Consider the following 16816-nt stretch of genomic DNA (forward strand, 5'->3'; position numbering starts at 1 on the left):
TCCAGCTGCAAGACCAAGTTATTCCTCTTTTCTGAGCCTGCATCCTTTCGGTAAAGGAAACATAAGGATAATTATCTTAATGGGTCATTGTGAAGATTAAATGGATGAAACCACAAACCATTCCTGAAATACTTAGAGGTAGATCTGAGTAAATATCATAATAAAGATTAAATATAGGAAGGGTGTCAATTCTTCCCAGTTGATTCATAAATTCCAAAGGGGATTTTCATGAAACTGAAAATACTGGGACTCAGCAGAGAGGAATTGTTATGTAGTAGTTTCATTAATATTTAGCTCTAAATATTTTGTAATTTCTATTACTATCACCTCCCTCATTCATTCAATGAATATTTATTACCTCTTACCACGTACCAAGCCCTGTTCAAAGCAGTGCACAATAGTCAGTGAACAGAAGAGACAGAAATCCTTACCGTTCCGGAGTATGTAGTCTAGTCAGGAAGACAGCAAAGAAGCATAATAAACAAGCAAAATGTAAAGCCTGTGAGAGAAGAAAAGAGCAGTGGAGAAGAATAAAGGGGCCCAGAATGCCTGGTGAGGGCAGTGAGAGTTCAATTTAAATTCATTTTAAAACAGAGCAGGTAGGAAAGAAATCACTCCAAAGGTGACCTGGGGGAAGGAGGGGAGAAAATCAACGGAAAACAGTGTTTCAGGCATGGTGAACGCAAAGAGCAAAGGCACTGATGGAACTGTATTCATGTATGTCTGAAGGCATCAAGGAGGCTAGAGCCATCTGAATGGAATGTGAAATGGAGAAAGTAACAGAAAGAGTCAGAAAGGTAACCGGGAACCTGGTCCTGTGGGCTCTGTAGGTTACTGGGCAGACTTTGGCTTCTTTTTCCAAATAACAAACTTCTAAAATCCATTTCCACTTATTGCTATTGTTGATTTTTTGGATGTATGTCTATTTTTATTCTCTATTTGCCATTCTCTTTTCTCAGCTTCCATTCTCCCCTCTACCATTGTGGTCAGATGGTTTCATCAACTTGACTTTATGGAACAGATGTTGGCGAACGCAGCCTCTGAAAGCCCGCCCTCTGGGTTTGAATTTTGCCTCCAGCACTTCCCAGACACGTGACCTTGGGTCAGTTACTTAACTTCTCTGTGCCCTAGACTCAGATCTGTTGGAAATGGTCACGACGGCCATAGGGTGGTTGTGAGGATGGCATCACCTGTAGTAAGTGCTCAGGAAGTTTCGATATTCTTCTACTGGTTTGGAATCAAGCTATTGACAGTTTTTTTAATTCTTCTAACATTTAGCATTGATTTTTCAACATGTTTTTTAATAATGTGAAAAATTACACAATTTTTTTCTTCTCTTTCTTGACCACTACAAAAACCTAACAGTCTTTAACTTTCATTTAAACATTTCCTATTTGTTATAGTTATTTCAAATTTGGTTTTGAAGAACATTTTTTTTGCAGTTATAAGACTATTAAATTTAACAATACAGTTTAAATTTTTCTGTAATTACTCTTTTTTTTCAGGGTTAATCTTTCTTCTTACTTTAGAGAATTTTTTTTTACCAATTCTTTTTTTTTTTAATTGAGTTATAGTCAGTTTACAATGCTGTGTCTTTACCAATTTTTTTAATGTGGATCTATGGGTGTATAAACTATGTATGTATAACTAGATATGCTTTTATTTTGTCCTTGCTTGTGAATGAGGGTTTAGCTGGCTACAGAATCCTATAGTCTGAACTCTATTCAATATCTTGTAGTAACCTATAATGAAAAAGAATATGAAAACGAATATATGTATGTATAGTATGACTGAAACATTATGCTGCACACCAGAGATTGACACAACAGTGTAAACTGACTATACTTCAATGTACAAAAATTCTATAGTCTGTGTAAGGCCTCCTGAAAATTACCAGTCACAATTGTGTGTCACTGATTTTTTTCTTCAAAACACTATCTATCAACTATAAGACCACGGGATGGTTCTGAACGCTGCAGCAGAGAGATGCAGGCATCATGACCTCAGCGCCCTGGGTATTTTCTTTCTCCTGTTTGCTTCCATTTCATCTCTATGTTGCTGTCATCGATGGACCCTGAGAGTGCAAACGTTACGGCTTGAATAACACCCATCACCCCATGAAGAAGTATGGGCAGTATTCGTTCTCCGTGTTGATTCAACTTTTATTTCTCCAGTAACATTGCCCATGTGAAGTATTTGTATGGACTCTCTGAATAAGGAGAAATTCATTTGTTTGGCAAAAAAATTAGAATTTTGAATACATTGTTCTATTATTGTCTTTTGGCCTCTATTGCTAATAAGTATGTTGTAAATTTCATTTTCATTCCTTTCTATGTAATTTTTCTATTTCCCCTGGACATTTTCAGATGGTCTTTATATTCTTTTATTTTCGATGTTTCACAAGGATATGAATTTATCACTACTTATCCTGCTCATTATTCATAGTGAAGCTGTGTTCTGTCCACAGACATGCTGTGAGGACTGAATTAAATAGCCTGGCCCAGGCTCTCCTCTCACCCTTCACCAGCATGTTGCTTTTCCTCATGCACTGTATTCTCCCCTTATAGACTTAGACGTATGGAGGTCGTTCTCATTTCAGGGTCTTTACACATCTTGTTGCTTTTGGCCTGAAAACCCCTTCCTTATCTTCACCCGCAAACTCCTCCCTACCTTCCTGGGACGAGGTTAAGTACCATTTGTTGGAGATACCGTTCTCCTCCGAACCCACTGACCAGCTTAGCAGATCACAGCACATTCCTTCATAAAACTCCATCATTTCTTTTGGAACAAGTCTGTGAGCACTGGTCATCTTACGATCACGTGATGATGATCTCAGGCTCATCCACCCTCGTGTTCAGCTCTGTGAAGATTATTCACACAAAGTCAGCAGAATGCTATGTCTTTCCAGGAGGCCATTACTCATAAATTCTTTTCTTTAGAGAAAAACTGTTATAGAAATAGCAAAAAAAAAAAAAAAAAAAAAAAAAAAAGTGACCTGTTTAGACATACTTCTGCTTTAGGGACCCACTTTGCCAGAAATGAGCCTGGTTTTATATTGCTTACTCTATTTTCCACATGAAGAGAAATCTGTGTTGTGGCTTTGCTGAACTTTGATTACAATTAATTATTAATGAAATGGGACTTGAAGAAATGTCCAGTTTCACTTAAAGTCTTATACAGCAGGATGTCTCTGCTTTGGCCTCGTTTATTCTAACAGCATTAGACAGACTACACTGTCTGCTTCAGGGCCTCTTACTTTCAAAAAGATGTTTCTTCTTCCCTCAAGAACATCACATTCCATTGACTTGTGTTGCACAATATCAAGTTTTTCTCTAGGACTATGTTCTGCCTTTAGAAGTGCTAAGGAGGGTAGGGTCACTTCGGCAGTATGTGTCTAGTGTAAGTCCCTGGAGGTAATTGTTACCATAGCCTTTGTGATGCCAACCTTTTGCTTATTTTTTAAAATATATTTTTATTGAAGTATAATCAGTTTACGTTGCTGTGTCAGTTTCTGGCGTACAGCACAATACTTCAGTCTTATAGGAATATACAGATATTTGTTTTCATATTCTTTTTCGCCATAAGTTACTACAAGATGTTGAATACGGTTCCCTGTGTTTCACAGTATAAACTTGTTGTTTCCAACCCTTTGCTTATTAGGACTTTCTCTGATGAAAGGTGGAGGCTGCTCTGCTGATCTGTGTTACTTGAGTATTGTCATTATGCTTACCATTGGCCAGTATCTTGGATAGGAACACAGAGAATTATGTTTGAAACGGAAGAGAAAAACATAAATAGGAAAGCAAGAGGCCAGCATTGTAATGACCTGTGGTTGTTGGCCAGCATTCTGAAATTGTAAAGAATCTAACCCATCACATCAGAGTCGCTGTGTCTGGACATCTCACCTTCCACGTGTTCCATCCATGTATTGTTGTGCTGATTGTTTAGCTCTGACCTCTTGTCGCTTATTTACCACATCAGTGGGTCACAGTGAAGTGAGATTTCAGTGTTTTAAAAGATGTTTGTATTGTAAGAAACAGCAACATTCTCGGAGTGTTCCAGCCTTTTCAGCTGTTCAGCTGAGCCCAGTTCCAGCTGACTTGCCAGCTTAAAGCAACTGCAGTGATTGACCCCACATAAGACCAGCAGAAGAATCACCTAGCTAACGCACAGAATTGTGAGACATAATAAAATGTTTTAAGCTTATTTAGTTTTGAGATAGTTTGTTATGTAGTGATAGGTAACTAATAGAGCAACAGTAGACGTTAGAAAACAAGAGAAGAAAATATATCTGAGATGAAGAATGACATGTCTCCTTGAGTAGTGAACAGGATGAATTTTTTTTAAAGGGCCCATACCTGGATACATTTTAATGTGCCCATTATCAGAATCCCTAAGATGAAAAAGAAAGCCCTAAGGGTTTTCAGAGCAAAAGAATAAAACAAAACAATTCCAAAACTTCTTTCCTAAAAGATTTGTCATTCACACCACTGGATGCTAGAAGAAAAGGAGACACTATTATCCAATTCCTGAGATAAAATAATTTTGATCCTAGAATTCTATACCCAGCTAAATAAGCATTTAAGTGTAGGGGCCAGAACAAAGAATTTAGGACCTGCTAGAACTCAGAAAGTTTACCTGTCATGCCTTTTCTGAAAGATTTACTCAAGAATATACTGCAGCAAAATGAAAAATGAATCAGAAAATGAGTAAGGCCTGAGGTGTAAGAAACTGACAAGTAAATAAACCAATAAAATACAGAGCAGTCGTCTTAATATCTGATGGATAATACGGAAAACAACCAATAGCAGCCTGTCTGGAACTTAAGTCCCTTAACTTATGACTATAGGAGAATATAAATTTGGATAGCTTTGTTAAAAATGTAAAGGTAATACCGGAAAAACAGAAACAGGATATGTACTTTCTAAACCACTAGAGATAAGAATTTATACCACCACCAACACAACACTCTCTAGTAAGGAGAAGTTATAAAATAACCTAGAAAGAATACATCTAAACATATCAGTATTACCCCAGTTATGGGTGGATTAATTTCACAAAGATACCTGGATTGGGGTTTGTGTGTGAGGCATTACTATCTAGCTAAACATTAGGTGCAATTAAAACCCTTAAAACCAAATGACATAATCTAACAATAAAAGAAAAGAACATGAAAATTAAGGTCTTTTAGTTTAACATAATAGACTGAACACATGTGTTAAGGTCTTTTAGTTCAACATAGTGGACTGAACACATGTTTTATTTCCACTTCCTCTCACAACTCCACTAAAAGAAAGTGAAAAGAAAGCATGGCCCCACAAAGACAAAGAAAGTAGAAGAGACAACGGCAAATAAATTTTTAGACTTGTAAATCCAAGAGGAAAGTGGTAGCTGACCTGGCCAGCCAGAGAAAGTGGGCATGGGAGCCAGGGGAGAACCCTTGAAACAGCTGATTCATCACAGGAAACCCTAGAATTTGGAAGTATTGGGCACCTAAACAGATATGGGAAGGTTCAAAACAAGACTGAAGCAGATTCCTAGATGCCCCTGCCCCCACCACCACTTCACATATCCAGCTGACTACTCAAGTGGTAGGATAAAGCTGGAGGGTTTTTCTCTGGAGATGAACTAAAGGGACTCTAAACTGGGCACATCAAATCAAAAGTATGAATGCCACACTGAAAACAGAGCATTAAGTGAGCATCTACTCACTGAACACTGACAGTACCAGAACCTTTTTTGTGGCGGGGGGCAATACAGGTTTATAAACTTTAGTTAATTTTTCTCTAGTTTCTGGGACACTGACTAGCCCAGCCAGAAAGATCTATAGGTATTGCCAGTTGATGGTTCCTCTAAATGGAGAGGCAATTTCTGTCTCTTTCACTCTCTCTTTTGCACGCACGCACGCACTCAAGCACACATGCACACACACTGAGTTTAATATTAGCTTGTAGTACCTCACTTTGAATATGAATGGATAGTAAATAGTTAACAATCAAGAAAATTATCTAACTTGAAAGACAAAGGCCAAAGCAAATAAACAGAATAAAATTGCTTGAAGGAAACAGACAACGTAGGGAGAAGAAGAAAATTCAGGTAAATAACTATAATGAATACTCCTGGAAAAGTACTCGAAGAATAATATTCATGAGACAAAAAGAGAATGTATATAAAAAGGAACGTTTAGAGAAATAAAGGACTTTTGAAAATTAAAGATAATATAGCAGAAACATATGGGTTATAGTCTGTGAAGACTAGCTAATAGTAACAAAAGGAGAGATTTCTGTTTTTACCCTCAATAAATTGACCATATAGAAATTAAAAAGCAGTTGTCTTGAAAAGGAAATGAAAATGAAATTAAAACTATTAAAAATGAGTGGCAAGTTTGTGTCACTGACTATAGCAATACTCAGAGGAAAATTTATATCTTAAACACATAATGGGTTTACCAAATCTGTTTTATTGTCCCTCCTCGGCTCATGAAGAAACTACATTTCCCAGCTTCCCCTGCAGTTAGATAAGACCACGTGACTGAGTTCTAGCCAATGGAATATGGAAAGAAGTAAGTTTGCTACTTCCAAGCCTCTGAGCCAGCCTGTTCTCTTAAACCTCTCACCCTCTCCCTCTCCACCTCCCACTTCCACGCCTTCCCTCTTTGCCTCTCCTTCTCCCTCCCTCCCTCCCTCCCTCCTTTGTCACTTATTCCTCTCTATTCAGTGCTTTTAAATCCAAGCTGATGAAATACCTAATAGTTTAGCATAAAGTGAACACCACGTTTGAAGTTCTTAACATCGTGGCACAATAGCTTGGGAAGGTTTCTTTACTACAAGCTGAAACCCTTTCTGTGTGCGTGTGTGATTTTTTCTCAGAGGTTGAAGCAATGCATTCATGTACTTACTGTTCATTCATTTACATGTTCAGCAAGTACTTATTAAGCATCTATCTAATGTACTATGCTGGACACTGGAAACAGACAGGTCTTATGCCTTAAGAAGGGAGACAACCTAATAAATACATGAAATAATCAAAATATTAACTGTAATTCATACCATGATTAGTATTAGGAAGAAGGCACCTAGGAGACTTTTCCTTAAGGAAGATGGTCAGGGAAGTGTCTTAGGGCATAAAGAATGAGAACACAGGAACCCTTCCAAAAATTCAGCCAACTGTTGAAAGACCTTGCATAACACATGGAAGAGTGTGGCTTTCTTTTCTTTTCCTTTTTGCCACCAAACGAATGCAATTTTATTTAAATTTTGTAATTGAATAAAAGATTCTTTAAATTCTACGGTGTTTTACAGTTTTCAAAACTTTCACACACATAATTTCATATAATTCCATAAAAACCCCCTTCCCCCAACCCCTATTATTTTGGCTTTCATTTTAAATCTCTGAATTTTTTCAAGTTTTTTTCTTTAATCATTCTGACTTTTGTTTGCTTATTTGGGGGGAAGGTAATTAGGTTTTATTTATTATTTTTTTTTAATGGAGGTACTGGGAATTGAACCCAGGATCTCATGCATGCTAAACAAATGCTCTACCACTGAGCTATGCCCTCCCCATCTAAGTCTTCAAGTTTTAAAAAGATCTTTTGGGCTTTGGGTGGGAGAATGAATTAGAACAGATGGATATTAAGTAACTGGTATCAAATGTGAGGGGACAGGATAATTTATGAAAAAATAGTTTTGTAATCCATTAACATGTAATGTCAAATAAGGAATTTCTCCTACAAATGATATTTGAGTAATTTTTAATCCCAAGCTTGACAACAATGATCTTGTTGTGACCTGTCTGGAAGGATCCTGCTTTCTGGGAGACTGCATTGCTCGTGGTAGAAAAAAGAATTTTATCTTCAAGAAATATTATTTACTGTGTCTGATTATGTTAAGTGGAAAGTTATCTTTGGATTTATCTGAGGATGAAATGTCTCACTGAAATTTGTGATTTGTGCGGTGATGCGAAAGTCTTAGTGCAGAAAGGAGAATAAACGAACTATTACTTTTTGTTCTCTTATTAGTTTATACTAGACGACTGTTCAAAATAAACTGTGCTATTCTGACTAGTGCCACTGTATGAGAACAAAGAGCGTTCTTTGTTCTTTATCCTGTTAGGGCGTGCTTGGTAAAGAAAGGAATGAATAGTAATTTTCTCTGAATATATTTTAAGAATAAATAGAAGGTAGCCTGCCAATAGGGATAGAACTAAGAATGCTTGCTCATTTAGTTATTCGGAAATTGGCTAGCATCCTAAAAAGTGGGCCCTGTGGTTGATTCTTCTATAAGCATGAATAATGTCAATGTTGGGGCTGTTTGACTCAGGATGAAATCTCTGTGAATTCATTGGCATGTGGTTTTATGCAGTCTGGTTGGGCTGGAGATCTTGAAATTGAGTTTCCATGAACCTTTCTACGCCGCAGTTCCACTGCCATTATGGTAGACTGAGGCAGACCTCCTATTCACAGCAGCCATTCACATGCCAGCCCAAGGAAGTGGGTTCACAGGACAGAAGAATCACGTGACCATGGGGCTGTTACCTACAATGATGTAGAGGGGCTGAGTTCCTGAGTTTGCCAGGATCACAATGCAATGAAAATGCAGCTGGATTTTGATTCACTTCTGATCTAGTTTTTTGTTTTGTTTTGTCTTCGTTTAAGAAATTTTTTAATTGGCATATAGTCAGTTTACAATATTGTGTCAATTTCTGGTGTACAGCATAATGTTTCAGTCATATATACACTTACATATATTCCTTTTCACATTCTTTTTCATTGTACGTACTAGGGTCTAATTTCTATATGAGATTTATATTAGATTTGGTTCAGTGAAAGGAGACACATATAAGTCGAGGTTAATAAGCAATCAAAATAAATGGGCTTTGGTTGCATTTGTGATTTGCTAGATATTATTTTCCATCAAATAATTAACAATTTATTCATGTTTTTTGTTCAATGCAAATTCTTGGCTTCTAGAGATGTTTATAAAATAAGTAAATGGCCATCTGTTTTTCTAGATAGCCACTCATCTGCTGAAGCAGCTTTGAGTTTGTCTCCAGCCCTAGGCTTCTGTAACTGAAGCAGGAAAACATATTATTCTTGTTCAGAGACCTGGTCGTCCTCTGTGATTTTTTGGTATGTTGCTTTACAGAGAATAGTGGTACATTGGAAATGGGCTTTCAAAAGTATCACAAGAATGAAAGGCTATCAATACATTTTTTTAAAAAATCAGCGTTTCTGTGTTTATGTTGCCATTACTATATTTTTTCTGACTATTTATTTTGAACTAACTAGTCAATCAAATTACTTTTGTAGTTTTGTAGTTGACCTTTTGGGTCATCTGTTCTTCCTTTTTTTACTTTCTTGTCTGGCAAACAGTATCCTGAGTTTTCAGTCTGGCTTCTTTTATGAACTCAAGCGAAATGATTAATTTAAAAGGTAATGGTTTGGAGACATTGGCTGGTGATGGAGTGACACAAATAGGAATCTTGCTGGGCTATTATTTATTTCTTCAGGTATTTACAAAAAATAAATGCAGAGAGTAATCAAGTACTGAGACACATGCAGCTATAATTGTGGGTGCAGATTGTTCACAGATACGAGATTTTTTAGTGTGTTATTTCCTAACTGTCAAGAAGAACTCTGCTATACTTCCTTAGTGGAAAGGCACCTCCGTGTCTTTCTGTCACTCCTTTTCCTATTTGTTCTTAGGTTTATGAGACCATGGTATGTTTACAGGTTTTCCACGAAAGGATTAAGAAATTAAGGGTAGTGTTCCCCCTCAATGAAGACGAACCAGTGACCCTTGTGAGCCTTTTGAGATTTGTTCAAACCTCGTCATTCTCACGGTTGTGCAACCATCAGTGCTGTCTCATTCCGGAACACATTCACCACTCTAAAAAGAAACCTCTTTATCCTCTCCCCATGCCCACCTTCCCTCTCTGCCCTTGGCAATCATTACAGATTAAAGACTTGTTTTTGTTTGTTTGTATGTTTGTTTATTTGTTTCTTTTCCTTTTTTTTGTATTCTGGATATCTCATATAAATGGAATCATAAAACATGTGGCCTTTTTTGCCACTTAGAAGAGTATTTTCAAGATTCATTCATACTGTAGCATGTATGGTGAATTTTACAGCATGCAAATTCTAGTCTCAATAAAAAATGTACTTAAAAGCCATCAAACTTAGTTAAATAAAAAACATCACCAATGGGGAGAGAGGGTGTAGCTCAGTGGTAGAGCCTGTGCTTGGCAAGATCGAGGTCCTAGTTTCAATCCCCAGTACCTCCTTTAAAAAAATAAATAAAACCTAATTACCTCTGTCTTCTCCCCAAAAAAGGAAGTATACAGTGCTGTATACCAATTATGTCTCAATAAAGCTAGAAGGGAAAAAATTGATTAAAAAGTAAAAATAAGTAAATAATATTAAAGAGAAAAAAGAAAAACCCTGCCATTCAGACAGATCACCAACTGCACACTTTTTAAACATTTCTTAGTGTTCTTACTAGAGCACCATTCAGGTGAAGTGAACCACTGTGTTCTAAAGGTGAGTTTGGAAGAAGGCATTTCCAAAAGTAAAGATAGGCTTGTTTCCTATACACAAAAAGCATGTGTTACTAAGAAAGCATTTACTTAAATTTATTTATAAACCTATAGTTCTTGGTTTCTAGTTTACCAGTTTACCTCTAACTTCATAATCTGCCTTTTCCTTTAAATATTAAAACTGGATTTGAAGTAACTCTTTTTCTAACATGTCAACCTTGCAACATCTTTTCCTTGATTATGCGCTGTTGTCTTTGCTCTGATGGGAAGCAAAGTCATTAAAATCGCCCTGGGCCGGAGTAAGTTGTGGACAATCATGTCCTTTCAGACTTGAGTGCTGGAGCTTCTATCTTTAACACAAAGTGTGTGATGTTTGCTTTCTTGGCTTAGTTTCTTCTGCTATAAAATGGGCACGAGAATAATTCCTATCAGAAAGTGGCCATGGGGTGTAAGTGCTAAGCACAGTGCAGGGCACACGTAAATACTCAAAGGAGGAGAGTAATCATTATTACTCTTATTGGCCCTGATGTTTATACCAGTGACAGTGTCCAGTTGTATGTGTTTCTACAACAAGAAGTATTGTGATGTGTATAAACATTCAACGAAAAGGGAAAGACCACTATTAAATCCTGGAATTATACATTAAAATTCTGCATATATGGCTAATGAGGTTCAGTTTGGGCTGTTTATTTCTGTTGAGCACCAGTGTCCATAGGCCCCATCAAGAGTGTCCTGGAAATATGCACATTGAACAGACTGAAGATATTGAGTGGAAATAAACATAATTCAAGTCAGCTTTATTCTTCTTCTAAGTATTATTTGTGTTAAAGTATCAGCAAAGAAGTTGGGAAGAAACTGACATTCAGATTAATGTCATTAATAAACAATTATTAAAATGCATAAAAGCAGGAACAACTAAATAGAGAACTCTAAAAAGAGAAGCATGAAATTCTAATTTCCTCTTCAGCTTGGAAGACGGATTGCTTTTATGTAATATTAAAATTACGAAAACAATTACAAGCAAGTTTAATTATCTGCAGAATTTTCCAGCATTTATTAACTGATCATCTAAATGACTGATTTTTAAGGAGTTTATTGCATGCAATAATTGTACAATATTTCATTTATTTAATAAATGTACTAAATTTTTAAGGACAAATTATCACTACTATTGACATCAAATATATTCTATATGAAAAAATAACCCTATATCTATAGATGAAGTTATATATTTTTAATAGCATAATAATAAAAAAAAATCTAAATAGGCTGTTTTTCATTTACAAAGTGATTTTATAGGCCCATACATTGACCTAATCAAGTTCATGAGTATTGATATTAACTTAGAAAAATTTTATTTAGGACCTACTGGGAGCCAGATATTGTTTGAGGTTCTCAAGGTAGATTAAACAAGGATAAACACTGCTGGCTACTATGGTCTGAATGTTTATGTCCCCTGAAATTTTATATGTTGAAGTCTTAACCCCCAAGGTATAATATTAGGAGGTGAGGCCATGGGAGTGTGACTGGTTCATGAGGTTGAAGCCCTCATGGTTGGAACCAGTGCCCCAGTGAAAGAGACCCCAGAGTAGCTCCACCCTGTCCTGTGAGGACACAGCAAGAATGCATCGTCTATGGGAACAGATTCCCAGACACCAAATATGCTGGTGCCATGATCTCTGACTTTCTAGCTTCCAGAACCAGAGGAATAAATGTTTGTGATTCGTAAGCCCCCAGTTCATAGTGTTTTGGTTAGAGCAGCCTGAATGGACTAACAGCACTGACCCTCATGGAGCATAAAATCTACTAAAGAAATTGACAGATAAATAAATAACATAGCAGTGACTAATTGTGTATTTCCAGGTAGTTATAAACACGGGGCTGGGGGGAGAACAGGATAGGAAGTAGGGAATGATCAGAAGGAAGGGGAGAAATGCTGCTTTGGATTCCAGCCATGGAGTCCAGAGAAGTCCCCTTAGGGGAGGTGACACGTGAACAACGATCTGAATGAAGCGAGGGAGCAGGACGCACCCATGTCTGGGGGAAGATCTCTCCAGGCAGATGCACAAGTGCAAAGCCCTGATTCAGCAGTGACTTTCCATGTGTGGGGACCAGAAGGCTAGTGTGGCTCCACCAGAGTGAACCTGGGGGGGACACAGGAGGTGAGGACACAGGGGGAGTCAGGGGCCCCATCACACCGGCCTTGCAGACAGTGGATGAGGCTTCAGTTCTATTGTCAGTGTACATGCATATACTGGAGGGCTGTGGCAGGGGTGGCAAAATCTGACCACATTTCCAAGTACTAATGCTCCTTTTTTTTTTTTCTTTTACAAATAAGGGAATGAAACCCACATGGGTACAGTGGCTTGCTCAGTCCCAGGCTGGAGGAGCAGAGGGAAGGCTCAGGGGATGAGTGATGTTCAGATGTGCTGCCTGCATTCTCTGGAGGGCTCTTTGCTGGCCCTGCGTCCTCTCTACTGAATCAGACTCTCCAGGGGAAGCACCTGGGAATCTGTACTTTTAGTAACTGCATTAGTCTTTTCTCATCATAAAGCAAACCCAAGAAGCCCCACACTGCTAGGATGGAGTGTCTAGCTCTTCCCAGAATTCAAGTCACTATGAAATTGGATACATTATACTATAATTTGAAAAAAAATCTAAGTTAAAAAAATTTTCTTAGAAAAATCACCACAGTAAACGTGACAAACAGATCTATGTCTTCTACGTTATCCCTGCGTTATTAGTAAAATTCTTACCTGCATTTACTTAGGATGAAAGAATTACTGTTTACACAGAACATAATAATGATCACTGCACATCTTCACTTTTTTCTTTTAAGTAGAAAGATAGAAGGAAAATTTAGTTAAGTTACATGTTCCTTCAATTTGCTTAATTTTAAAACTTTGAGAATAACTGTGTAAAATACAGACTAATATAAAAAGTATGGATCTAGAGATTGTCACTCTAAATGAAATAAGCGAGAAAGAGAAAGAAAAATACCATATGAGCTCACTCATATGTGGAATCTAAAAACAGAAAAAAGGAAATAAAGGACACTAATGAACTCATCTACAAAACAGAAACAGACTCGTAGACATAGTAAACAATCTTATGGTTACCAGGGGAAAGAGGGTGGGAAGGAATAAATTTGGGAGTTTGAGATTTGCAAATGTTAGCCACTATATATAAAAATAGATTTAAAAAGCACAGTAAATAGTATAGCACAGGGAACTATATTTAATATCTTGTAATAACCTTTAATGAAAAAGAATATGAAAATGAATATATGTATGTATATTCATGACTGGGACATTGTGCTGTATACCAGAACTTGACACGTTCTAACTGACTGTACTTTAAGTTAAAAAAAAAGTAATGATCCTTAATGAGTGAATCTCATTCTTGCTTTTTTCCCCCCACTACTCCCAATAAGACGTGATTTTTGTAACAATTCTTGCAAAGGTTTTCCTAGAAGCTTTTGTTTTAAAGGCAAGAGATATTAATTTGTATCTGAGTATTTTTATGACATCCTTCTCCCAGCATTCTCAGAAGCAAATATAATTTTAATGGGTGTCTATAGAGTTTTATAGAATAAAATTTAATTTAAAAACCTATCATCCAGTTTTATTCTTTGTCTGTTCTCTGTTATAAATGAGGTCCTGGCATAAGCTGTCAAGTTATTTTTGCCTTCTTATTTTTGGCCCTAGAATCTAATAACATCATTAAAAAGAAAAGCAAAAGATGCATCTATCAAAATACTAAACTTAAAAAGACTGATAACCCGAAATATTGGTGAGGATGTGAAACAGACAGGATTCTCACATATCACTGGTGAGAATATAAAATGGCAATCAAATTGGATAAAGGTCGAGTAGGTTTTTTTTAAAAAAATAAAATTAAATATACCTTTACTATTTGACCCAGCAATTCTACTCCTAGGTGCTTACATAAGGGAAATGAAAAGATTTGTCCACAAAGGTTTAAAGCAGCTTTACTCATAACAGTCCCCAAGTGTAAATAGCCCAGTTGACTACCAGCAAAAGAATGAATAAACAAACTATTGTACATTTCCATGATGAAATACCACTCAGCACTGAAAAGGAATAAAATACTGATTCATGCAAAAACTTCAATGATTCTCAAAAACATTATGCTCTAAAGAAGCCTTACCCAAAAGATAGCGTATGATTCCACTTATATGATGTTCTAAAATAAGCGAAACTAACTGGTGGATAAAAAATTGGAACAGTGGTTGGCTCAGGGGAGTTAGAGGGGACTGACAGGAAAGGGGCATGAGGGGACTTTCCGAAGTGATGATAATGTTTTATGGCTTGAAAAGGGAGTTACCTGACTCAGGAGCAAGCATTTGTCAAAATACATCGAAGAGTACACTTAAGATTTGTGCATTTCAGTTTATGTATATTTTATCCCTCCCAAGCTATGAACAAATATTAAACTCTAATGATATTCATGCTAAAGTTTTTAGGGATGAGATATACTGATATTAATAACTTACCCTAAAATACATCTTTAAAGTGAGATGGAATTTTGGATGGTTATAGGAATGAATAGATGGGTAGATATGTGATAAAGCAAATATAGGAACTATTTATTGTAGCACTGAATTGAGGACGTACAAGTGGCCTGCTTTCTATTTTGCATACCCTCTTTCTTTCAAGGTCCGCGTGGAACCCTATCAAGTTCACGAAACCCTTCTCAATAGTCTATATCAACTTGATCTTTTCCTTCTCTGAATTCTTTTAATAAAGGTAGCAGACACCGCACATTTTTGACACTTAATACTGTCATGTATTTTTCTGGAACCATGGATATAGCGTTTATATCCTTGACCAAGATATAAACTTCTGGAGAGCAAAGACTAGTTTCATTGCTTTTTTTTCCCCCCTCTCTGTCCCAGTGTCCTTTCTCCAATACTCACAGAATTTACAGGAGTACAGTCGCATCGTGATAGTGTTTGTTGGAGTGGCTAAGCTTCAAGACACATGTAACAAGAGTGACTCTGTAATTTTCAGACAAGTCTGTAGTTTGTATTTAAGGATGGCCTAGCCCTAGAGCTCTTGACTAATCTGTTTCCTGGATAGATTCCAGTTTCCATTTCATAGGCCTGAACATCTACTATTTACAGCTCAGTAGTATCCATACAGAAGAGAGGCTCTTAAGAGAGGATCCAAATGAAATATCTCCACTGAACCAAACTCACTCTATTGAGCTGCATTTGGAGCACTTGGCAGAGTGGGTCTTTCCTTGGCAGTTTTTAGAGGCACTGAAACAGTGTGGAAAGTTGACGAGACAAAATGATACACACACCAGCAACTTACAGAAAGCCTGATTCAATAGACAAACACGGACCAACAATTTCAAAATTTTCCCAGGGTGTTTTGCACTGGGACTACCTTTGGGGACACGGACACTGATCTTGCCTTTCCTCAGTGATTGATGGCTCTGTGGAGACAGAACTATTACAAATATGATCTAGTTAATCCTGGATCTAGTCCTAGATCTGTTAATTCCAGGAATAATGTTTCTTACTGTTAATTCTGGGAATAAGGATCTCAGGATTAGTGAATAGGAGTAATCCATCTACACCAAGCAGAGTATTAAAAACCCAAATTGGATTGTTAATCCCAAGATAAAGATGAGGTCAGCATCATAAAATGTATTTCATACTCTCTCTATATTTGACTTTTATTAATTATAAAAGCTGAACTTCTCATTTTTAAACACATTATTTTCAGAGTAAATCTGAAACATACTATATGCAAAAATGTTTGTGGTAGTTTTCAGAATGAGATAAAATTGTTATCTAAAAATTTATCAGTTCCAGCTCTAGAGGATATATTCTCTAGATCTAAATATTCATCATTCAAGAGGACCTTTTTAGAGCCTGACTTTGTCTTTGAACTTATTTAGCTACGTGGATGTGAATGGAAGTTCTCCTCCACAAAAGATATCTAGAGAGTGCAGTCAGTCTCTGCAGGATGAGACATGTCGTCTCTCTATTTGTCTTTGGATCCTGTGACTCTGGCCTTTGAAATAATTGTACCAGATCCCCCTAAACCTAGCAGATTTGACTTAAGAAATTTCTTTCTCAAAAAGAAAAATTTTTATTGTGGTAAAAAACCCATAACATGAGATTTATCCTCTTAACCATTTTTTAACTGTTCATTTCAGTAGTGTTATGCATTTTCTTGTTGTTGTGCAACCAAGCTCCAGAACTTTTTCATCTTGTAAAACTGAAATTCTGTGCCCATTAGGCAACCAC

Source organism: Camelus ferus, chromosome 5, assembly GCF_009834535.1.
Source record: "Camelus ferus isolate YT-003-E chromosome 5, BCGSAC_Cfer_1.0, whole genome shotgun sequence".
Classification (NCBI taxonomy): domain Eukaryota; kingdom Metazoa; phylum Chordata; class Mammalia; order Artiodactyla; family Camelidae; genus Camelus; species Camelus ferus.